The 24,996-nt window shown below is 42.9% G+C and overlaps 1 protein-coding gene, 1 non-coding gene and 1 pseudogene across 4 annotated transcripts in view; 2 read left to right on the forward strand and 1 right to left on the reverse strand.

Moving 5' to 3' along the window:
* Positions 1-24,996, reverse strand: part of LOC110338619 (serine/threonine-protein kinase Sgk3) — a 102,975-nt gene that overhangs the window by 41,682 nt on the left and 36,297 nt on the right. Inside the window, exon 1 of one of the 3 annotated variants that reach the window (XM_021221913.1) lies at positions 9,656-9,807. The exons of the other annotated variants lie outside the window; for them this stretch is intronic. The gene's annotated coding sequence lies outside the window, so the exon portion shown is untranslated. Of the gene's footprint in view, positions 1-9,655; positions 9,808-24,996 lie in introns of those variants that run through there. 3 annotated transcript variants of the gene reach the window in all.
* Positions 2,773-3,133, forward strand: LOC110339010 (annotated as a pseudogene).
* LOC115063020 lies at positions 21,288-21,391 on the forward strand. Its single transcript, XR_003842903.1, has one exon. It is a non-coding gene; the product is annotated as a U6 spliceosomal RNA (small nuclear RNA).

Below are 24,996 nucleotides of genomic sequence, written 5' to 3' on the forward strand. Positions count from 1 at the left end.
TGGAATCCATGGTTGGGAGAGCAGAGAGGCCTCCTGCGGGAGAGGAGGCTCTTTAGAGGAAGACATGCTCCATTGTTCCCCATGGCCAGTGGGTTGAGAAGAGGCAGTCCATGGTTTTAAGACATTTATTGTCATGGCGGAAAGTTGATGAATTAAAAACCGTACCCCACTTTCTCATGGCAGACATGAGGTTAAATGCCTTTTGCAGGGAGGAGTGTCTGGGAAGGAGAGTTTATTGGCTAAGCCCTTCAGACCTTTAGGTACCGCATTAAAATGAAGAACTGTCTTGAGGTTACTGTGGTCAAGTCCTCTACCTGTGGAGGGGCCTGGGGCGTTGCCCTTACGTGACTGATGCCCACAGACCTATGGAGTGGAGAGCTGCAGCCTCCTGTTAGAGGCCTGGTGTCTATGAGCATGGCAAAATGTCTCCCATCCTTTGCAGGCTAAGGTCACCTGCTGGGTCAGGGGGTTTTAAACCTAGCTCAACCAGAAACCAGGCTGCCTCTCATGGTCCCACAACACATTCGTGTTATATTAGGTAGCACTAATTGTACTTCGTGCATTATTAAAACAAAACAAATCCATGAAGTTAGGAGGGTGATGTGTTCAGCAGCGTCCTGGGGAAAGTTGGAGGGGGAAAGGATATGGATATGAGCAAAAGACACTATGTAAGCATGATATTCTCAGTAAAATCATTAAAGATTATAAAAAGTAGGGTAAAGCAAAAAGATATTTTCAATAAAAGAGAGGCAGTTTACCTTTTTATTTATTTTAAAGATTTTTAACCTAGATTATGTACATATGGGTAAAACACTAGAGTACAAAAATGTTCAACTCTGACCAGCCGGTAGTGATGCATGGACTTTAATCCCAGTACTCGGTACTCAGGAGGTGGGGACAGGAAGATGGATCTCTGAGTTTGCAAACAGCCTGATCTATAGAGTGAGTTCACGGACAGTCATAGTTACAAGAGAAAACATGTCTCAAAAAGCAAAACAAACAAATAAAAAACAAACAAACAAACCAAACAACAACAACAACAACAAAAGTGTAAATTATATGTTACACTCTTTCCATCTAAGTGCTGCTTTAATACATGGACATTCGTTTAAATTAAATGGTTTTAAAGAATTTTCTCTTTAGCACTGTCTCCATTTTCTTGTCTACTATATAATTAGGACTGTCCTGGCCATGGCTGTTTTGTTTGAGGTAAGATCAAAAGGTTTTACCTCTAAGTTCAGAGGCTGCAGTTCAGCAGGCAGAGTACTTGCCCAGCCTGTGTGGAGCCCTGGGTTCAATCCCTGCTGCCACTAAACAGGTGGCGCACGCCTGTGATTTTAGCCCTCAAGTGGCAGAGGTAGGAAGATCAGAAGTTCAAGGTCATTGAGGTTAGTGTGGGCTGAAGAAAACCCCCACCCCACCCTCGCTGCCTTTTAAAGCCTATTTTGTCATGAATCTTAAAGACTGGCTCAGTACTGCCTAGCAAACCATACCATATTTGAAAGCAGACATACTCAAGAACTGTCAGTATATACTATTAATAAAGCAGAGAGACAGAGAGTCCTGTTAAGGCAAGAGATTAAGCCTGAAAGAGTTTTGAGTGTCTGCAACAGGACGGAACTGGGAACTGGTATTGGAGAACAATGACATCCAAAGGTAGGAGCTAAAAGACCCAGGATGATAATAAGGAAAGCCCATGTACATGTAATGCAAAACTAGAAAAGTCCTGAAGATAACCTAGAAACCCAGATGTGCTCTGATACACTACAGCACCACCACAGGCAGCAGCCGATGAACATGAAGACATTGAGAAGGTAAGCCACAGACTGGGAGAAAGCAGCTGCAAAAGCTATTCAGTAAAGGAGCGTTGCCCAATATAGTCCCAGAGGGCCTAAAAAGGAGTTGTTTTTTAAACACACACACACACACACACACACACACACACACACACACACACAATTTAAAAACTGGCCAAAGACCTTAACATACAATCCCATCATATAAAAGTCACATCGGCCAACCAGACTTGCTATCAAGTCTCATGACTGCACAACCATTTCTGGGACTCATATGGTGGGACACACACAAACTGTCGCCTGACCTTCACATGTATAGTGTGGGACACAACTGCTTCCCCACCAAACACAGAGACAGACAGAGATAATTTAAAAGCTAAGAAGATATACAGGTGGCAAATAAGCACATGAAAGGATGTTCTTCATAATGTATCATCAGAAAGGTGTAAATTAAAACAAGAGATTCTAGGGATATTGCTGGGATACAATGCTTGCCCACCACACTCAAGGCCCTGCACTCAAGCCCCACTACAGGTGAGGGGAGGAAGGGAAGGAGAAGAGAGAGGGGCAGAAGAGAGAAGAGGTAAGAAAGAGATACACGTCTATTAGAATGGACAATATCCCGGAAACTTAGACCATCAAATGCTCCAAGGAGGAGCAACACGAACTCCTTCTCTAGAAGTGGAACAGGAAAACAGTAAAGTCGCCTTGGAAGATACTCTAATGGAGTCTTACAAAACTAAACCATGGTAGTTTAGAACACTTGCTCTTGTACAGGACCTGAGCTCAGTTTCTAGCATTTATGCTGGCTACTAGTAACTACCCGTAACTTCAGTTCCAGGACATCTGAAATCCACTTCTGGCCTCCAGAGATGCTGCACACACATGTGCACAGACACCACACACAGAGAATAAATCCTTAATAATAAGAATGATAAAAGCCCTTTTCCCTAGCTGGCAGCATGGAGGCTGCACAATGCCTAATATTAATGTAAAAGACATAACCCAGCAGTCATTTGTCAGAGCTCTGGCAGCCTTTCTCAAAAAGTCCAGGAAGCTGAAAGTCCCCAAATGAGCGGCACAGTCAAGCTGGCTAAGCATAAAGAGCTTTCTCCCCAGGATGAAAGCTGGTTCTATACAGGAGCTACTACCTCTGAAGTGCAGCACCTATGCCTTCAGGGCAGGGCAGAGCTGGCTCCACAGCCAAGAGAAAGGACACCAGCAGAGGCTCCTGGAGTGTGGCCCACCTAAGAGCTGAAGATGGTAGACAAGGAGCAAGATGGAGGTCACAAGCTAATTCCTTAGGACAGAGGGATTGGGACAGAATCACCAGATGATGAGAACAAAGAATGCTAGATTAATAAACTACCTCATTCAAAACAAACAAACAAAACCCAAAGAAGCTTAAAATTTACACACATACACACTCCCACCCCCGACACACACCCACACCCACACCTGTTCATAGATGCCAAAACAGCTTTATTCATAACTGCCCAAAGCTTAGAGGCAATCATGATATGCTTCGGTGGGTGAACAGATTAACAAACTATGCTACATATAATAAGACAGTGGTGCTAAAAAGAACAAGCTCCTAAGTCAAAGAGAGACACAGCAATGACCTTAAACACACAGCACTAAGAGAAGCGAGTCTGAAAAGGCTCAATTCTGTGAGATCTCATCTCACTGAAATTAGAGTCAAGGCAGAGATGCAGGACAACAAAAGATCAGAGGCTGCAAGGGCAGCTGGGTGCAAAGAGAAAGGTGGAGTGCAGGGTTGAAAAGTCTAATCCGTATGATCTAAACAGGGAAATGCAGAACTAAAACTTGTCCATATCATATAATGTACACCAAGAGAGAAGCCTGGATACAAACTGTCCATTTTGGTGGTTCAGACGGGTTCATCCTGGTAAGTGGCCGCCATGCTGAGAGATGGTAACAATGCAGGGTACGTGCAAGGGTTATAGGAACAAATGGGACACCTCTGCACCTACTAGGAAGACTATCTGACACTGGGACAGTGAGAGACTTAAAGAAATACAACACTGTCCTATTCACCTAGAAAACTGGGGGCAGAGGAGGGGAGTATTCTTTCTATTTAAAGCACCTTCCCAGGAAATTCTAACCCCAAACCAACTAGTTACTTGTGAGTCTACTGAAGCATATACATCTGCACGCACTTACTTCCCCCTCTGAAGATACTGGCTCCGAACATACCCAACCGTTTCTACATAAACGAAGCAAGTCTTTGTCTCATCTGTAAATTATGTTGGCGCAAAACAGATTTTAAAACCTAACAGGATCCTGATGAAAGATACATAGTAACCTTCTCCCTTTTCCTGGGGCTCACAGGATGAATCAGTTACAACCTTTCCTGTTTTCCCTGCTAACAGTATCCTTCCTCCAATGTATGTCCCACCCACTTTGATTTTTTTTTTCCCTGTCCTGTAATCACAGAGCTGTCTCAGTTTTTCCTAAACTTGTTACTATTTTCTTAGAGGCACCTTTATTCACCCTGATTTTTGATAATGAAAAGTGATAATTGTTGGAACTAACAATGAGAAGTCTACACCTATCAATTTGAGAATGGTCCAAGAGCCTCGGCGGAAGCCATGTGAGCCCGCCTACTCCCTGCAACTGCTTTATTTAAGGACGGTAGGGAGGGGAAATGAGTGAGGAGGCAAAGCACCCACTAAGGGCCCTTTGTATTCCTTACTAGAAGCGGAACTGCCAGATACGGAGGAAGGGTCTAAAGTTCTTCATGGTGCACATCCCACTTGATTCAGAACCCACAGGATAACTGTCACAGTGGTGGCAAGGCTGGGCCCCGTTTCTCTCAGCCTCCCAAGGTCCCTGTGTCTTGGGTCCCAATTTCAGTGGGGCTGACTGGAAGATTTCAGATAGATTAGTCGAGTGCATGTGTGTGTGTGTGCGCGCGCGCGCACATTCTAATCCCGCCTCTACTACTTTCCTCCATTTAGCTAGTGGCTAAATCTGAGATACAGTCAGATGGTCCAGACAATCTAGTAACCAGAGCCTTGTAACTGCTTCCTCAGTTTTCTGGACCATCACTTTCCCTCTTCACTCCATCACCCTCTTCATTATACACACCACTAGGCTATGGCAGTTTAATAAACCCTCCCTCAAAACAGATTTACTTGCATGGTTCTTTCTGTGTACTGGGGATGTCCCATTGGTCTGTGCCTCTGCTGTTATCTGTAAAATCTTTTTTTTTTTTTTTTTTTTTTTTTTTGGTTTTTTGAGACAGGGTTTCTCTGTGTAGCCCTGGCTGTCCTGGAACTCACTTTGTAGACCAGGCTGGTCTCAAACTCAGAAATCCGCCTGCCTCTGCCTCCCGAGTGCTGGGATTAAATGCGTGCGCCACCATGCCCGGTGCATCTGTAACATTCTTAACAAAGGCATCTCAAAAACTAGGTGTGCAGGGCGGCGGAGTGGCACACACCTTTAATCCCAGCACTCGAGAGGCAGAAGTAGGTGGATTTCTGAGTTTGGGGCCAGCCTGGTCTATAAAGTGAATTCCAGGACAGCCAGGGTGATACAGAGAAACCCTGTCTTGAAAAACCAATTAAAACAAACAAACAAACAAAAAAACAAACAAACAAGGAGCATTTGGATATGTGGTACAATAAAGGAAATTTTACTCTAAAACCAGTATTTGCTTTCAAAATTTCTCCTAAAATTAAGCTTTACTGGTTATCACATTTGAAGATATTCCCTAAAGCACACTAATTATAATCAATTACATATCTAAATTATAATACATAATGAAATTATAGTACATGATTCTAGTTTTGACCTACTAGCAAAAGCAACACATAAAATTTTAACTTAAAAGTTGTAAAATGTCTAAAATCAAGACCTTTATACATAGTTTTCCCTAGTAACTCAAGCTTTGTTCTAGGAATGGTAGAAGAAATTCAGAGCTATGTCTGGCTACATATTTAAAGACTAGAACAAAGTCAGGATAATGTATACACAAACACAGAAGAAGAAAAAAAGCTCAGTTTGGTAAGCAACAGAAAAATGGATAAACATTGAATGGCAGAAATGTTTGATATTCTATAAGAAAGAGAAAAAAAGAGATAGATTCTTACTCAGGCTGGCCTTAAACTTCTCATCTTCCTATCTCAGATTCTTGAATAAAGTTTTCAAGCAGGTTTATATCTGAAAGCATCATTAGTAAAATAAAACACACATGCCTCAATTGACTATGTACATAGAGACATTTTTAATGTAATTATAAAAAAAAAAAAACTCCGTTAAACCAAAAGTTGTATCAAACAAAAAGCATAAGCTTCATCAATACCTCCCATGAAATAAACACTCTGGGATGTATAATTTACACGCATACAAGAAAACAAAGGAAGAAAGAGGTATGAACGTATTTTAAGATTAAAAACAATGAGGCCAGGCATGGCATGCCTGTAATCTCAGCACTCAAAGAGGCGGAAGCAGGACTGTAACTTCAAGGCCAGCCTAGACTACACAGAGAGAGAGAGAGAGAGACTGTATCTGAGGGTGTGGAGGAGACGGACACAGAGAGAAATCACATCGTGTGAAGTCAGAGCCAAACAGAAGAAGAGAATGTTCAGTCCTCTCCAGCTCAGAAAACAAAGTGGAGAAGCAGGACTCCGTGTGCCTGTAGGTATCAAACAAAAGACAGTTTAGGAATAATACCCCACAAGGAAACCTGAAGCTGCAGAAGCTGCTCTATGCACTTTCTTGTCCTGATACCTTCCCGCGTGAGGCTATTACATATTTCTATAAACATCTGCCTGTCTGTTACCCATCAAGTATACTGCTCTATCTACACCTAGTCCCTTAAAAACCCAGACTCAATGTTTTCTTCTCTATCTTTTTACTTCCTACTCAATTTCCCTACTGTCTTCCTAGGTCCCTACTTTCAAAACAAGCTGTGAATGTTTAATGATCTGAAGGTCTACTAGAACTTGAGTTCACATTTACTTAAAAATCAGATTCAGCTGGGCGTGGTGGCGCATGCCTTTAATCCCAGCACTCGGGAGGTAGAGGCAGGCGGATTTCTGAGTTTGAGGCCAGTCTGGTCTACAGAACGAGTTCCAGGACAGCCAGGGCTACACAGAGAAACCCTGTCTCGAAAAACCAAACCAAACCAAACCAAAAATCAGATACATGGGCCTCGTGTTTCTCTTAAAGGTAACTGGAAAGATGTAAAGCCTTAAATACGGGACTTCTGTATGTATGGTTCATGTCCTTCTGTTTAGATACAGTAACAGATGAATAGAATCACAAAGCAAGGGGGACTGACTAATATCTAAGAAAGCTAACATCAGAACTCTGAGAAAGGGCAAGCCAACTCCAAGTAAACTCACCCATCATCTGGGGTGCAGTGGCATGGGAGGGATGGGGTGGAGGTGCAGGATGAGCACTCTTAGTCTGTAGCAGAGATTTTCAGCACAAACATAATAGCTAGTAGGTCCATTTGTCAAAAAGGCCTACTCACACTGCAGAAAGCAGCCAAGTCATTAATAAGAACAGGACTGTCACAAAGCAATCGATACCAACCTAAGGGTTTTACACAGCCACTGGAACCCTACTTTATTTTATATTTGAAAGCCAATGTTGGGGTCACTGCTTTTATCTGTGGGAGATACAGGCTGCAAAGGAGCTTGGGATTACCCCACAGAAGGAAGATGGATGCTCGCTTCTCTGAAGACGTGAAAGCCTTCAGTGTGGAACTGAAGGGCTGTAGGTGCGTTAGAATGGACAAAAGAAGAGGGCTTAACAAGGATGGAATGGCTGGTTTGGGGAAAAAAAAACTGGTGAAAAAAACTTAGCTATTTGTCTGTTGAGTGGAAGGTATGGGGGAATTAAACTCCATCTCAAGGTTTTATTCCTGGGCAACAAGGAGAAAGAGCTGCAAGTAGAGGGAACAGGCAAGTAAGCAAAGTGCTGGTGCATTAGCTTAATTATTAGTTGTACTGCAAATATCTGTGCAGAGCTACACAGCCAACACCTTCTTGGGCCAAGCCCTGTTTCCAGGCACTAGGGATTCCACAGGGAACACAAGAGGAAGCACCCTTAGCCACATGGAACCTCTAGCGGCAGAAAGCAGATGAGTAATTATACCAACTAAGTATATATTATAGGAAGTATGGGGTTGTATGCAAGTTTAAATAATAAGGAAACATCTGAACAAATATCCAGGGGTGAGGGCGTGAGCAATGCACAGCGCCAGGAAGTCAGCAACTTACACGCCGGTATCTCAAAATAATTTTACTCTGACAGGCTTTTGAAGTTACCAGATGCATTGCCACATAACTTATCCATTCACATTACAGGGCTAGCGTTCCCGGTATCCCTTCCTGACTGTATCCTACCCAGTCAAGAAAACTTCACTAGGAACTCTGTGATAAAAAAACTGTACACGGTCGATTTATTTACGTTGTTCATACCTTCTGCACACAGAGAAATGAGCTGCATTTGAAAAACAAAAGCAAAGCACTGCTGGAACATGTTTGCACAAAGCTTAAGACAATCATCTTGTTCTCAAAGCAATAATTGATGCAGCAACTTCCAGACTTGTGATTTAAATCAAAGGTGCTGAAGAATGATTATGAATCATGCAATTAAACTTCGAAGCAGGATGGTGCTGAGTGAAGAAACTCTCAGCACCATAAAACCGTCAGAAATAAAAACAGTAACTCCCATATTCCTTTGCTTTTAAAATTTGCTGATCAGCAGAGCTGAGTCCTGAGCTCTGCCTTGTATTGGTTCTGGGTCTTTAGATACATCCTCATCGGTAAAGACCGGCAGGACTGGCTTGTCAGATTTATTTTATTTATTTATTTGCCAATTTTTGAGACAAGGTCTAGCCTTCTAGCAACTACGAAGCCCAGTCTGGCCTTGGACTTTCAGCAATCCTCCTGCCTCTGGCTCCTGAGTGCATAAGTTAAAAGCATGCATGGGCTTATAACCACATCCAGATTCCATGTCTCTTTCGAACCTGTTTCTATGTGGCAAGCTACTGCTCAGATGACATCTGCTTACCGTTTTGAAGGCTGGTTGATCCACTTTTGCAATAGTATAGTACAAAACAAGCACTCACCCCCAAACTGCACAAGTTTTCCATCAAAAGAACTGCTTTTAAAGAAATCTACCCCGACTCTCAAAATGAGGTTACACGCACCCTATAAAATTATTTTCTCTTATCCTTCCTTTAGTCTTCAAAACTAAGAGTTATGAGTTCGCGGGTGTAATTCATGGGCAGAGCATGTGCTGGGCGTGGATAGGTGTTTCCAGCCCAGGCACCAACAGAAAAGAGAGATGCTTGTAACGTTTAGGGAAGAACTGGTTTGGAATAAAGTGATGATCAGCTCAGAGCACCCTTAGTACTACAGAAAAGAACCTTTAGGGCTCAGTTCACAAACTGTCTCAAAGGAATCTCTCAAGCGTTTCTGACAACAGCTTTAGGAGACTGCTTCCCAGAAATGACAACCTTAGAGATTCATGCTCATCAGAAAACAGAGAGAAAATAACCAACGTTCGTTGCCAGGCACTAGGTTTAACCCAATCTTTACAACAATCCCAGCACCGTCGTTTTACATGCGTGAAATCCATGGCGCATACAAGCTGAGCAAACTGCTCAAGTTTTTCGGTTAATAAGTACACCAAGAGCTCAAGCATTCCAATTTACAAGCCGCTCGCTAATCTCCAAGTCATGCTCCCTCCTGGAACCCTGGCGCCCTCTTAACACTCCGTATTAGTCGCACCTTTCCGTTCCGGCAGGCAACCGAAGTCTACGTCCAGAACCAAGCACCATCCAAGTATTTTAAGGAATATTAAATACTGCACACTACCTGAGGTTTCCAAGGGTGCGCGTGCAGAACCACTGAAGCCTCCTCCCTCCGGAGCGAGTGCGGTGGCCAGCGCCGCAGCTCCAGCGGGACCGGTGAGTGGTCTGCGTCCTGTCCCGCGAGAGCCCACCCGGTTCCCACCGTGCTTCGAGGCGTGCGCGTTTACCTTCGGGGACCCTGCCCTAGCGCGTGGCGCCACCCGATCTCAGCGGGCTACTCCACCCACCTGCCCCTAGGGCGCCTGCCGGAGGGCGCCCCGCCCGCATCGGCGTCCCGCCCACATCCGTGCCCGCCCCCCACCCCTCACCCCCACCCTCCCCGCGCCAGTCACCTGGCGCCTGACAAAGGTTTCCGCAGACCGCATCCAGGGAGGTCCTAAGTAAATAAAGCCTGAGTGGGGGTTGAACCTGGGAATGTGGGGGAGGACACAGGGAGAGGGAAAAGAAGAAAGTGAAGAAAATGGCTTGGGATGGCAAAGACCAGCACTCTCTCCCAGGTCCAGCTATGGAGAGCTTTGACAAGGCACATTCCGCTACTTCAGCAGGGTAGGAGTCATACACGAATTCAGTGTTCCACGTGCAAAGAGTCTCTGAGAATACTATTCAGAGGGGCAAAGAACACAGTTCCGGTACTAACCTCCATCTCAGGCCCTCCCCATTCCTTTTAAAGATGATAAGAAGGGCACGGTATCCGAACTTAGTCTGCAATCAGCACTTGAGAGGCCAAGGCAGGCCTGGCAACACAGTAAAGCTAAACTGGATGACACGTGACTCTGCCAATAGACAGACAGATGGATAGATAGATAGATAGATAGATAGATAGATAGATAGATAGATAGATAAGTGGGCACGAGAAGGGCAGACAAAGGGATCAGATTCACGTCATCCTCTGCAATATTACTAGTTCAATATTGTCACTTGAGGCTCTGGAGAGCGAGGGTAAGGTTAGGGAGAGAAAGTAAAGGCGGGAGTGAGGAAGGGAGGGCAGGATGGAATTATGAGCACTGACCACAGGTAAGAATTCTCACCCCCAGCTTAAATTATAACCATTCCCCACACTCTTAGCCGCATTTCAGGAGAGCAACCCAGGCAGAGTTAAATAAAACCAATCAGAGACCTTTCTTGGACTTAAGGTCCTGGACCAGGCAACAGCAGTCTGGACTAAAAATGGAACTGTACTCACTGAAGTCCCATGGGGCTAAAATTATATCACTTTTTTGGACAGGAGAATGAAAAAGACAGAAATATCATGAATGGCCCAATAATCCTTCCATCATTTAAACCTTTAGCTGTTATTTTTAAAAACACCTTTAAGTAGTCCGCTGTTAACCAAGTGGTTACTTTCTATTGTCTGGTTTCTCTCTCCCCACCACAGAGAAAAGCAAACCCACAAACAAGGAATCCCCCTTTCCTGTGACTCCCTTTCTTCCATTCTGCTCTGTCTATAAAGCCAGTGTCCTTTATGGAGAAAGTGGCTTAATTCTACAACAGCCCAGTAAGATCTGTAAGTCGCTTTTACTTTTCAATCCTGGGGACAGAACCTAGACCCGTATACAAGCAAGATGAGCTTTCTATCATCAAACAAGAGCCCGGTGCTCCCTCTCAAATGTAATTTTCTTTTTATGGCCGCATGAATGGCCACAGTGTTGCTTCATGGTTTGTGATTAGGTGTGTGGATAAAAGAAAGCAAGAGTACTTGAGGTTTTATTTTAACTACGAAAACATCTATCGACACTTGATGGACGGCAAGTGAATAAAGGCAGGGAAACACAAGGCTCACTTTATCAGAGAGAGAGAGAGAGAGAGAGAGAGAGAGAGAGAGAGAGAGAGAGAGAGAGAGAAACAGGTGCACAATGACCTCTACTGCAAGAACTTGAGAAATGAATGCCCAGAGGTTAGACCACTCGCCCTGTCCCACAGGGAAGTCACAAAATATAAAATCCTCAGTTTGCATATGAGTCAAATGAAGGTGGCCTCCTAATCTCTAAATGCCCTTCCAGAGTTTGTCTGCTCTGGAAAACTAGAAGGGCTGGCCCATCACTGTTCATAAAATAAGTGAGGCTTAAAAATCAGAACAGAACAAAGGGGACCAAACAGCTTCTGGGGGATCAAACTCAGGTCATTTGGCTTGACAGCAAGTGCCTTAATCTAAGCCATTTTACCAGCCTATAATTTTATGCTTAAAGGTTTTACAGGGGCTGGAGATATGGCTCAGTAGTTAACGAACACTTGCTGCTCTTCCAAAGGATCTGAGTTCAGTTCCAGAACCCTCAGTTGCTGACTCACAACCCCCAGGACCTCTAGTTCTAGGAGATCTCACGCCATCTTCTGGCCTCTGAGGGAACCTGCACACACATGACAAGTAAAAAGAAAGGTACAAAACTGAAACGAATATATAAATTTACTATTTCAATGTATGGAAAATATACTGTGAACTAAAAGAAGAAAGGATTAAGGATGATTTCATTTCAAAAATCTTAAAGATGGACTTTGTTTATTGTTACAGAGGGGTCTGGACCTGGGAGAATGGGGCGGGTGAGTGAGAGAGTTTCATGCTGTAATCGTCTTTATTCAGAGCATCCGACAGTTTATACTCTGAGGGTTAAGGGGAGTCACATGAGTAAAGTGGACAGCTGCAAGGACAAGTCGCATGTGGCAAAAACAGTGACAGTGGTTCTCAACCTGTGGACTGTGACCCCTTTAGGATCCAACAACCTTTTCACAGAGTCACCTAAGACCATTAGAAGTCACAGGTATTAACCCTACCATTCACAACAGTAGCAAAATTACAGTTATGAAGTAGTAATGAAAATAGTTTTTGATTGGGGCTTACTAATAACATGAAGAACTGTATTAAAGGGTCGCTGCGGTAGGACGGTTGAGAGACACTGCTATAGTCAGTTGTAATGAATGATGTGAAGTAAACTCTCCCATCAGCTACACCTGGGAGAGGCACGAAAGCACATTCTAAGAATAATTCTGTGTTTTTGAAGAAACTGAGGTCATGAGACTTGTTTTCTTGGAGTTTTCTCATAAACACTCAGAATTTTCCTCACAGGAATACATTCTTGGAACATGTTTTTACATACTTAATAAAGGGATTGTTTTAAGTGGCTCAAAAATAGGCTGTGTATGGTAATGAATGCCAGTAATCTCTGCAACTCAGGAGGCAGAGGCAGGAGGATTGTCATGAGGTGAAGACCAGACTGGTCTACATAGTGAGCTGCAGCCAGGGCAAGATAGTAAGACTGTCAAAAATAAAATAAAAGAATGTGCATTTATTAAGTTCTATTTAAGTAATCACAACATTAGCGATGTGTTAGCACACTGAGAACTGTTTGTCCTACAGGATAAGAAAATACATAAAAGGACCTTGATGTTTTGCAACCAGGCATTTTAGCTAGGGACCTGGAATGGGTCTCAAAGCTCTTGGCAGTGAAAACAGTAAGGTTGATAGTTAAGATAGTTATGTAGCTCCAAGGCTACACAAGAGCCTGTCCCTGACAAACAAATGAGTGTATGCAGAAGTTTATAAAGATGCTAAGAAATTCAGAGAATAACTAAGAAATTAACTTTGGACAGTACTACAGAACTAGGAATCTTGAAAATTGGTTATAAAGAGTAGAATCCAGGGGGGCTGGTGAGATGGCTCAGTGGTTAAGAGCACCGACTGCTCTTCCAAAGGTCCCGAGTTCAAATCCCAGCAACCACATGGTGGCTCACAACTATCCGTAACAAGATCTGACGCCTTCTTCTTGAGTGTCTGAAGACAACTACAGTGTACTTAACATATAATAAATAAATAAATCTTTTAAAAAAAAAAAAAAGAGTAGAATCCAGACTCCATTCTGCCTTCGCCCCACAGTAGCCACATGAAGGAAGTCTCAACAACAGAAAATTTGTCTTCCTAAAGGAAATGAAGCTAATGGATAAAGGAAAGAGAGGCAGGCTGGGTAGAAGTCAATGGTTAGCACCGCTTTCTTAGCAAACCTGAGGCCCTGGGCCCAACCACAGGCACCCAAAAAGGAAACAAAACAAAAAAAAAACCCAAACCCAAACCAAAAAACACCCAACAAAACAAATGAACAAAAACCTTTTCTAATAAATTGTGAACTACTGTTACAGAAATCACCAATGGCTACGTATACCATAAAAGGACAGCTAACGGGAAATATCTTTGCTTCCTAATCAGATAAAACATCAGTTTTAAATACTCTCTCAAAAAATCTGACTCTAAATCTCATTGAATCTCTAGATTTATCTTCCATTTTATAGGGCCACAAGTGAAAGCTAAAAGACATAGGGACATGAGCAGAACAAGTTAGTAGGAAATCCTCTGGGAGACACGACCTTGTATCTTCATTATGAAATGGTAAAGTATGAGGAAAGGCAGTGAACTGCATAAAAGACTTTAAAAGGCCATTGCTTGTATCATTAGAAAGAGCCGCTGCTTGTATTACCCGGTTTTACTTGGATATTGATCAGACTTAAAAAACGGGAAAAAAAATATGAGGCAGTTGGAGAAACTTGAACATGACTGGATATCTATCAGCAGCATAAGGAAGAAGTGATTTTCTGAACGTGGCACTATGTTTTTAAGAGTCTAGAATGTAGAAATGATGTATAAGTGTGGGTGAGAAAACAAGTAATGTCTGGATTATTCTAAATATACTCACATAATTTGGAAGGCCCTAAAACCTCTGCAGGGAATGTGTAGAGTCAAGCCATTTGTTAGTAATTCTAAGATGCTATTTGCCATTTTCTGTGTGTTACATCTGCACTGATAGTAAAGGAATACGAATTCTAGCTCGCTGGCAAGAGTCAGGCAGTAGGACCACTGTATTAGTAGTCACTGCACCCCTTCTTGCTGCATACTTGCTGTGAAAGGGTGGATGCTGGACCAGAGTGGTGGCTCAGCAGTTCAGAGCGAGCGCACACTGCTCTTGTGGAGGACCATCCAAGTTTGGTTCCCAGCACCTGGATCAAGTGGCTTGACTCAGATTTCATTCCTAAGGGATCCAATACCTTCTCCTTCCAGCCACTTGGAACCCCTGAACTCATGCACATACTCACAAGCAAGCATGCATGCACACACACATGCACACACGAGATATAAAATCTGGCTATTATCCAAAAAAGTACAGAATACCCAGGATACAACCCACAGTGAGGATGCTTCAATCCCACGTGGGAGGAAGAAGAAAACAATCACAGGAGCCAGAGGGAGGGAGGGACCTGGGTGGGAGAGGGGAGGGGGAAGGGAAAAGGGGAAATGATCAGGTATGGTGGGGGGAGGAGGGACAGGAGAGAAGTCCTGAGGTCCAGCAGAATGAATGGAAATCTGCAACCTCGAGGGGTGGGAGGTGAGGGGGGGCTCTAGAAAGTACCTGGGGGGTGAGAGACTCTCAGGACTCAAAAGGAAGGACATCAAATGAAATGGCCAACAGTGAGGAGAGGGATCTGGTAGAGCCCACCTCCAGTAGAAAGATATCAAGTGGAGGGATGGGGTTGCCATCCCACAGCCAAAAACTCTGACCCAGAATTGTTCCTGTTGAAAAGAACTGCAGGGACAAAAACAGAGACGAGACTGAGAGAAAGGCAGCCCAGTGGCTGATCCAGCTTGGGATCCATCTCAAGGGGAGGTTCCAAGGCCTGGCACTATTACTGATGCTATGGTGTGCTTACAGCCAAAAATTAGTCTTTTTAAAAGGTAGACTGTGGGCCTAAAGCTCAGTGGCTTAGCACTTGCCTGATGTGTACGAGACCCAGATTTCAATCCTTAGAAGCACTATCTTAAAAAGAAAAATAGAACGTTGCTCATAGAGCAGTGTTAAATATTAATTTTTAATATGGATCTTAATTTTCTGTGTGAAGAAACAGGGCATATACACAAAACCCTTCTGCTAAACCCTCGAGTCTAATGACCGCAGTCAAGGCCTCACGTGACTGGGCAGGCTGCACTAACTACTCTAGCATACCACCCCAGATTTACTTGAAAGGAGAACTGGCAGATGATGGCATTTGCCAGCTTGAGTATTTGGCAAATATTTTCTTGAAAATGAACAAATGAACAAATGAAGTCTGTCACATGAAGGAAAATAACTTAATGTGTTTGTTGGCAAAGGCAGATAATAAATGAGCTTACAAGCAAATCTTAGTGTTGTGGAAAACCTGTTTCTGCCACCATGAACCTGTCTCTCCACTCCTCACACCTCACCAAGAGAAGCTTATTGATACATTCAGTGATATTAACTCAGCGGTTTTAAAAATATTTTCAATGAAAGCATTAGAAAGATCTGCATAGGGCTGGTGAGATGGCTCAGTGGTTAAGAGCACTGACTGCTCTTCCAGAGGTCCTGAGTTCAAATCCCAGCAACCACATGGTGGCTTACAACCATCTGTCATGGGATCTGATGCCCTCTTCTGGAGTGTCTGAAGACAGATACAGTGTACTTACATATAATAATAAATAAATAAATCTTTTTTTTTAAAAAAAAGAAAGAAAGATCTGCATAAATCAATGGACCAATACTTTCTGAATGACTAGTGCATGAAATTATAAGACCACACAGGCATCGATATCCACTCAAACTATAATGACTGAATAGGTTGGATAGTGGCCTTCAAAAGGATCAGCTCCTGAGACTGTCCCAGACTATCTGAGCTCTAAATCTAGGGATAAGTGTCCTTACACGGGATAGAAAAGGAGAAGACAGAGAAACGCAGAGGAAAAGGCCTATGAAGACAGAGGCAGACAACCTCTGAACTCTACAAAGGCCCTCATTATCCAGCAGATCTGTGCACGCGTTTGTGGTTTGGATGAGAATAGCCCCCTGCCCTCATGTTTGGATGTTCTGTCTCCAGTTAGGAATGCTTTCCAGTTGGGAAGCACTGGGAGGTGTGGCATTGTTGGAGGAGGTGTGTCGCGTCGCTAGGGCTGGACTTTAAGGCCTGTCTGGGGATCAGGGTGCTCGGCTCTCAGTTACTGCTTGAACAGCTTGCCTGCCTGCCACCATACTTCCCAAAGGATATTCATGGACTAACACTCTGAAACTGTAAGTAGTGAATGTTTTCTTTTATAAGCTGCCTTGGCCGTGGTGACTTTTCACAATATAACAATAACTAAGAAAAAAATATAATAAACTCAGTGTGAGAGAGTAAATATCAGTTGTTTTATGTCACCCAGTTTGGTCTGATTTGTTATTGGTAATACTACAAAAATAATACAACAGTCAGTTTTAATGTGACTGAGTACAAGAGTATTTACATAGATTAATAATTTCTGTTGTTTCTAATTTTAAGCAAATACTACTTTTAAGGATAGTGGTGCATATCTGTAATCCTAGCATTTGGGGACAGAGGGAGGAAGTTGAAAAAAAAGCTTAGATAAATAGTAAGCTGGTTCCACATTGCAAACTCTAATTCAGAAAATCAAGTAATGGGGCTGAAGAGGTGGCTCGGTGGTTAAGGGCACTTGCTGCTCTTCCAAAGGACTCAAGTTTGGTCCCCAGCTGTAACACATGTTCAGGGATCTAACTCCATCTTCTGGCCTCCCCCAACCCTGACACTTACACATAAACAAAATAATTCTTTAAAAAACTAAATTAAAACAACAACATCAAAAACCTACCATTTACAAAGCCTTGGGAAAATACCTACAATTTTATTAAAAACTGTAAAAATAGTCCCGCTTTACCAATTCTACATCTTGGGGCATGATCATTTTTATGCTCTCCAGTCAAAACAACATATTATAGTACTGTAAATACAAAAGCAAGAAGAATTCAGTAGTAACTAATAAACATATATTAAAGGGATTTGTAAATGTTAATGGTAACCACTAATTTCTTTTAGCTTTGCAACACAGTTATTTTTCCAAAAAACATAATATTTATTAACAAGCCATGAAATATTTTTCCTTTTCGTAGATTTCTTATATCTCAACTTTTTAATGAAAAAATTCAGACAATATATTTTAATCATGTTTTTCTTCTCTCTCAATTACTCCCGCATTCTCCTTACCTACCCAATTTTATGTTCTTTTATTCTCTCTTTAAAACAAAGAAAATACATTAACAACACACACACACACACAAACACACCCTAGAAAAATGAAAATCAGAAGAAAGAAGCAAAAGACCAATAAGACATAAAGATGTTTTTCAAAGGCCTTTCGGTAAGTTGTCCCTCCCATGTTCTGTTCATTGACCTGTCCTGCCATCCCCTCTCTATTTAATCCTCCTGTTCTTAGCTCCCCTTCATCTCTCCATAACATTATTCTATTTCCCCACCCCACTCCTGACTCTTACTGGCTAATCTTTGTGGCTATTCCAATTGTGACATGTGTGTCTAAAGCTTAAACACTAACATCCACACAAAAGAGAAAACATGCAAGGCTTGTCTTTATGAGTCTGGGTAACCTCATGCAGGAGGATTTTTTCTAGTTCCATCTATTTACCTACAAATTTCATAATTCATTTTTGTTCACAGCTAAATTACATTCCATTGTGGATGCACCATTTCACTCCCCATTCATCAGCTGATGGCCATCCTGGCTGTTCCCGGTTTCTGGCCATTATTTACTTGTATGGAGGCCAGAGGATAACATGCAGGAGTTTGTTCTTTCATTCTACCATGTGAGTCTCTGGGATGGAACTCAGGTCATAAGATTTGGCAGCAAGCATCTTTCCTGACTACCCATCTTGCTGGCCTAGTGGTTTTATATAAATCTAAGTCCTTTGAGTCTGTGAGAGAAAAATGTTTGAGAGCCACGGATGCATATGATCAGTAAAAGAAGACAAATGAGGCCTGTTACAGTCAGAAAGTGATTAGCCAGGGTTCTCTATGAGATCAATACCAACGGGATGAAACTGTGCATATAGCAATACCAGCCGACTCCTGCGACTCCTGCGGGAGGCTGAGTCTGGCAGGTGCACTGTGCTTGGGGCTGGTGTCTCAGCCACAGAAGTCCCACAGTAGCCAGCTCTCTCTGGGGCACCAACAGCCTGGTTCAGTCCCCAAGGCTGGGTGGCTCAGCAGTCCCAACCTGGGGCTGAAAACCTGGAAGATCCCTGAGGGCCACTGATCCACTGTCCATGCTGGAAGCCTGCGAATGCTGGTTCTGATAGCAGCCGAGGAAGCAGCAGCAGCAGGGTCCATCAAGTCGAGCCGGTGAAAGGGGGTCATCTCTTCTCTATGTGGGCTGCTCCTACAAGGTGCCACCAACATCCCACAAGCAGATAGGACTATCAGGACAGTTCTCGGGGTGAGGATTCCTCACTCAGTGACTCTAATTTGTGGCAAGTGGACATTAAAACCAACGGTGATAGAACAGAACGCATGGCTAAAATCTCTGCTCTCCTGAAGTACGCATTTCATTTTCAAGGATGGAAAGACATGAAAAGATCCTTTCACGAGAATATAAAATGCCTAGAAGCAGCTATGCATATGCAAACATTAGGGACAACCAAGCCATCAAAAACACATGCATCTTTCATGTGTCTTTTGGAAATCTGTCATTTAGAATTATTTTTGGACACTACACCATTCTCTTCATTCTTTGTGCTCCAAGTAAATTATGTCTTTATATCAATACTAATAACAAATTTCAACTCTCCTCTGAGTCTTCATATATACTCTGTGTGTGTGTGTGTGTGTGTGTGTGTATGTGGACACACACACACACACAGAGAAAGAGAGGGAGAGAGACAGACAGACAGACAGACAGACAGACAGACAGACAGATAGGGAGAGACAGACAGACAGAGAGAGAGAGAGACAGAGAGAGAGACAGAGAGAGAGAGACAGAGAGACAGAGAGAGAGAGAGACAGAGAGAGAGAGAGAGAACGAACCTGTACAAGCTACAGATTGACATCTAGTTCCTTCTCTAATTGTTTTCAACCTTGTGTTTTGAGACAGTCTCTGACTTAGTCTCCAGCTCACTGAGTGACCAGACTGGCTAGCCAGTGAATGTTGATGATCCTGCCATTCTCCCTGCCCCATCTTTGCTTCCTCAGCACTAGGGCTATAGGTGTACACTACCATGCCTGGCTCCCCCTGGGTGTGTCAAATTCAGGTCCTCATGCTTGAGTCTCAAGGACATCACTGACTGAGCCATGTTTCTTTCTATCCCTCCTTTCTTTTCTTTTCTCCTCCTTTTTCTCTAAAAGGACTATCACTATGTGGCCAAGGCTGGTCTACAATTTCTCACCCTCGTCTCTCAGACCACACCTGTGCTGAGATTACAGGTATGAACCACTAACTTCATATATACTTTCCCCCCAACACTAATGTTAAGTTTTTGATTGACATGTCAGCTTGCCGAGGCTGCAATAAGAAAAAAAACCCCATTGGTTGGCTTAAACAGCTGAATACATTTTCTTACAACTTTAGAGGCCACAGTCTTAACATTTGACTTCTCCCGTGGCCTCTTGTTTTGGTCCACAAATGGCTTGTAGTTCTGAGAGAAGCGGTTTTGCTTTGTTTTTGACCAGGGACTCAGGTAAAGGTCTGTTAAATTCACATACCATCACACAACACAAGTGAAACTGAATGGTGGCTGTGATTGCCTCATGTGTATCTCCTACTAAACCTAGGGGTTACAAAGGCAGAGTCGGTCGCCAGTAAGTTCATATGGCTTAAACCAATGTCTGCCATACCGATGTCACTCAACGAGAGGATGAAGGAATGTGAAATGCTTCCGACATGAAGATCGGCAAACCTAACAGGGAGCATTCTGAGTACCGAGGTAGCAACCATACCCAACAGATATACCAAGGCCTTGGTGACCCAGTGAATCCCTGGCTTCTAATCCTATTGCAGTAACAGTAACAGTTCAGGAGGACAGGGACTTAGCAATAGTCTTGACTCAGTTATTAACCAGCAGTATACTGATGGGTCAGTGTCCTCTAACTTTTGCAATATCTCTTTAGCTTTGGGAGCTTCATCATCGAGCCTTTGAAGTTTTCTCCCATGAAACATTCAGAAATTGCAAATCAAAAGAAACCTCCAGAAAATCCGTCATCACTTCCCAGAGAAGTTCACAATAGCCTAGAGTTCAGTGGCCTCCAGTTTAGCTACAGTTTATGTGTTACTACTAATGTTTTTTTTTTTTTCATTTTGCATGTGTGTGTGTGGGGGCATGTGTATGAATACAAGTGTGAATATGTGCATGTGTGAGTGCATATGCATGTGTGAACATGCTTACATGGCCGGCGGTTGTTGTTGGAATCATTCTTGACCTCTTTCCATTTTATTCACCTAGGCAGGATCTCTCAATCAAACCCAGAGCTCAATGATATGACTAGCCTTACCTGTGGGCTTACTTTAACCATCTTCTGTCTCTACCTTCCAGTATAGGAACCACAGGGGAACTGCAGAATGCCCACCAGGTATTTGTATTTGTGCGGGTTCTGCGAACCCTAACTTTGGTCATCTTGTTTAAACAGCACGCACTTTAACCATTCATCCTTCTCCCCAGACAACAACTAATAATTTTGAGTCTTGGCTGGGCCTTCTGGCATAAGCCTATAATCCTTGATATCTGGAGGGGGCTGGGGGGGGTCAAGTCAGTAGCACTGAAAATTCAAGGCCATCCTGGGAAACTTAGTGAAATGCTGTCTCAAACGTGAAGGAGGTGCTTGCTTCAGCAGTACATATACTAAAATGGGACAATGGAGAGGATTTGCACAGCCCCTGTGCAAAGATGACACGAAGATCTGTGAAGCATTCGGTTTCTTTACGTGAAAACTAGGCTAAGGATGCAGCTCAGCAGTCAAGCACTAACCTAGCACGAGCAAAGTACTAAGTTCAATTCCCAGTACTATAAAATCAGTAAATAACACTGGGGCTACTTAGGACTTCAGACATAACAGCCATGGTTAAAGGGGAAAGTGGATTTTTGTTCAAAATACAAATGGATGGCTGGAGTATTTGTGAGATAGAGAGCAAAACTGTGCTTTCTTTTCTCTCTCATCCCCTCCCCAACCCAGGAAAGCACCCTCCATGCAGGAGCATCAGGCAGTGTCTCTCCTTAAAAGTTCTTGCCTTGCATTTGACTAACCATAATCTTTACTGTCCCTGTGAAACTGGATAAGGCTTCTTCATGGTTAATGTCCTTCCACTTGTGGATAATATGCTACAAGAGGTGAACATGAGTGTAACATCAGGTCACATAGAAATAAGTGTATTAAATACAGAGGAAGGAAGACTACAGAATTCTGGGATCCACGAAATGCTGGCCTCCGTCTCTTAGGAACTATGTAATCCTAGGTGAATTTTAACCAGTTTGCTTCGAGATTATGGGTATAAACTAAAATGATGGTACCCATAGTTGTGGTGGTTGTGATAATTGAATATGTTATCAATAATATAATTGGCATCTAAGCCAAAGGAAGTATCCAGGGAGTGTCAGCTGTATGTCTAATGCTCATGTTTCAGATATTTTCACATAATGAGCTCTCATTTGATCACCTACCCCACACCCCTTCCTCCACTGTCTCCCTCAGCAACATCCCAACCTCACAGAGGCCAACACGCTTAAACCCCCACAGTATCAACCACAACCCCACACAGCTGTGGCGTAGGCGCCTGGCTCCCTGCAGGCCCCCTTAGTACTTCCTCTTCACTTTCTGGAAAAGCCACAGCGCTCCTCTGAAAACCACCCCAGCCCAGGGTTCCCACCTGAACGGCTCTCCTTACCCCTGTGCCCACACCCACAGTTTGATTTCGAGTCTAACCCTCCCAACGTATTCTCCCTGACTGCCCTCCATCCAGAGGCTCCCAATGGCCCCCAAGTTACTTCTACCCTACTGTGCTAGATAGTTTTTATTGTCAGCTTGGCACAATACAGAATCCCTACACGGGTGGGCATGGGCTCTGTAAGATAACCAGCTGAGCATGAGCCAGGGGGAACGCCAGTGAACAGCTTTCCTCTATGCTTCCTGACTCCAGATGTTTGCCTAAGTTTTTGTTCTGATTTCCTTCAATGATGGATAATGACCCAGAAGTATAAGATAAAATAAACCCTTCTCTCACCAAGTTGCTTTTAGTCAAGAATGTTTGACACAGCAAGAGAAAGCAATGGGTCACCTACATTGTTATCTAATAACTTCTGCATATCTATTTCCTTTATATCCTCAGAGCCTAACACACTGTCTCATACATACGTGCCTAATTACCCTGGCTTATCAGGACTGAATAATTTCTATCACCCAAACCTAAGTCTCAGAACATGTCCTGTAAGTCTTAGGTGTGTGGCACTCACGCTGTACACTCAGCAAGATTTATTCAGTGGCAAGAGTTCCCAGCCAACTTCTCTTCCATTTCCAGCACTCCTTTTTGGACCCAGTGTCACCAACTTCTACCCTGCTGGTACGTGGCACCCTGTTCTCCTCATGGCCAGCTCTACTGAACTCCTTCATGATACTTAATAATAAAAGATTGTTTTGCTATATTCTCTTTAAAAGTGAAGCAAACCAGTATTTAAAATAGCCACATTTAGCCTGGCTTATGTGGCCCACAATTGTGGTTCCCATACTTGGGAGGCAGAGTCAGGAGCTGACAGCCTGGACTGCACAGCAAGATCCTGTCTCAAACAAACAACAAATATTCTCTTTAATAACTATATTCATACACACACATTCGAGCTACCATTATTTGGCATAGTTCTAAATGTCATGACATACCTATGACTTCACTAAAGTAATCACATGATATGATCAATGACTGTTAAATATTTTCTGAATAAGAAGTTTCCGGAAAATCTAACTCATTATAAATGTTTTGATTATTTAAGAGCCAGGTACGGCTTTAATATCGGCATGGCTTTCATATAAGCATTCAGGAAGCAGAGAAGGGTGTACCCCTGTGAATTTAAAGCTAGCTTGGTCTACATACAGAGTTTCAGGTCAGGTAGGGTTACACAGTGAGACCCTCTCTCAAAACAAAACAAACACACAAACAAAACAAGCCCCACCAGGGGCTGGAGAGATGACTCAGAGGCTAAGAGCACTGGCTGTTCTTCCAGAGGGCCTGAGTTCAATTCCTAGCAACCACATGATAGCTCACAACTATCTGTAATGGGATCTGATGTCATCTTTTGGTGTGTCTGAAGACAGCTACAGTGTACTCATATACATAAGATAAATAAATCTTCTTTTTTTAAAAAAATAAACAAAAAAGTATTTAAGGCCGTGGGCAGTGGTAGTGCACACCTTTAATTCCAGCATGTAGGAGGCAGAGGGATCTGTATGAGTTTGAGGCCAAAGATTCCAAGACTGCCAGGGCTGTTACACAGAGAAACCTTGTCTCAAAAAACAAAAACAAAAACAAAAACAAAAACAAAAACACCATTTAAGGCAATGAGAAAAGCAGTTCTTTTTTTTTAAACAAAATCCAAACAAGAAAAAATAGAATATATATATATATATATATATATATATATATATATATATACTTATAAACTCAATATGTAAATAAAGTACTTAAAATTACTATTTAATGTAAAATAATGGTGTTATTTTTAATACCTCAAAGGCAGAGTGTTTCCTCGATTCTCTCATTTCTTAGGACTAAACATGAACAATGCATGACTAAGGAAAGTATCTGAGAGCTGCTTGTCTAAACAGCCCTCCTTGCTCTGAACTCTAAGCTCTCTCAGGGTAGGGCCAAATCTCATCTGTGTCATTAGCACTGAGATGTGTGGCCCAGATGAGGGCAAAGATAAATGGTGCAGGAGAAAGGAGAAGAAATTCAGAGTGCACAACCATAATACAAGCTAGTTTAATAAACCAGTGTTTTTCAGAAAAGATGTTATTATATTAGAAATGGGCCTAAGGCTTACTTACAAAACAACTTCACATATATACAAAAAGAAAGCACCAGAAATAAGTAGCAATTGCAAGGTTGACAGTGTGTGTGTGTGTGTGTGTGTGTGTGTGCACATGCACGTGAAACTTGTGCACAACCAATCCTTTAATCCTTCTGGCTGGAATACAGACACACCCTTAGTACACACCTGTAATCCCAAACAATGAAGGTAAAGTTAGTTCATAGAAGGATGCTCCCATGCTTTCAAGTGATGTCTATTTGAATGGCAGTCAAAGCAGAGAAAGATCTGATAGATAGGTTATGCCCAACTCTCATGAGGACAGGAAAATGAAGCTACAGAAAAGGAGGGAGGGAGGGGGAGACAGAGAGAGAGAGAGAGAGAGAGAGAGAGACACAGAGAGAGAGAGACAGAGAGAGAGAGACAGAGAGACAGAGACAGAGAGACAGAGAGACAGAGAGAGAGACAGAGAGAGAGAGAGACAGAGAGAGAGAGAGACAGAGAGAGAGACAGAGAG

Source organism: Mus pahari, chromosome 22 (genome assembly GCF_900095145.1).
Source record: "Mus pahari chromosome 22, PAHARI_EIJ_v1.1, whole genome shotgun sequence".
Classification (NCBI taxonomy): domain Eukaryota; kingdom Metazoa; phylum Chordata; class Mammalia; order Rodentia; family Muridae; genus Mus; species Mus pahari.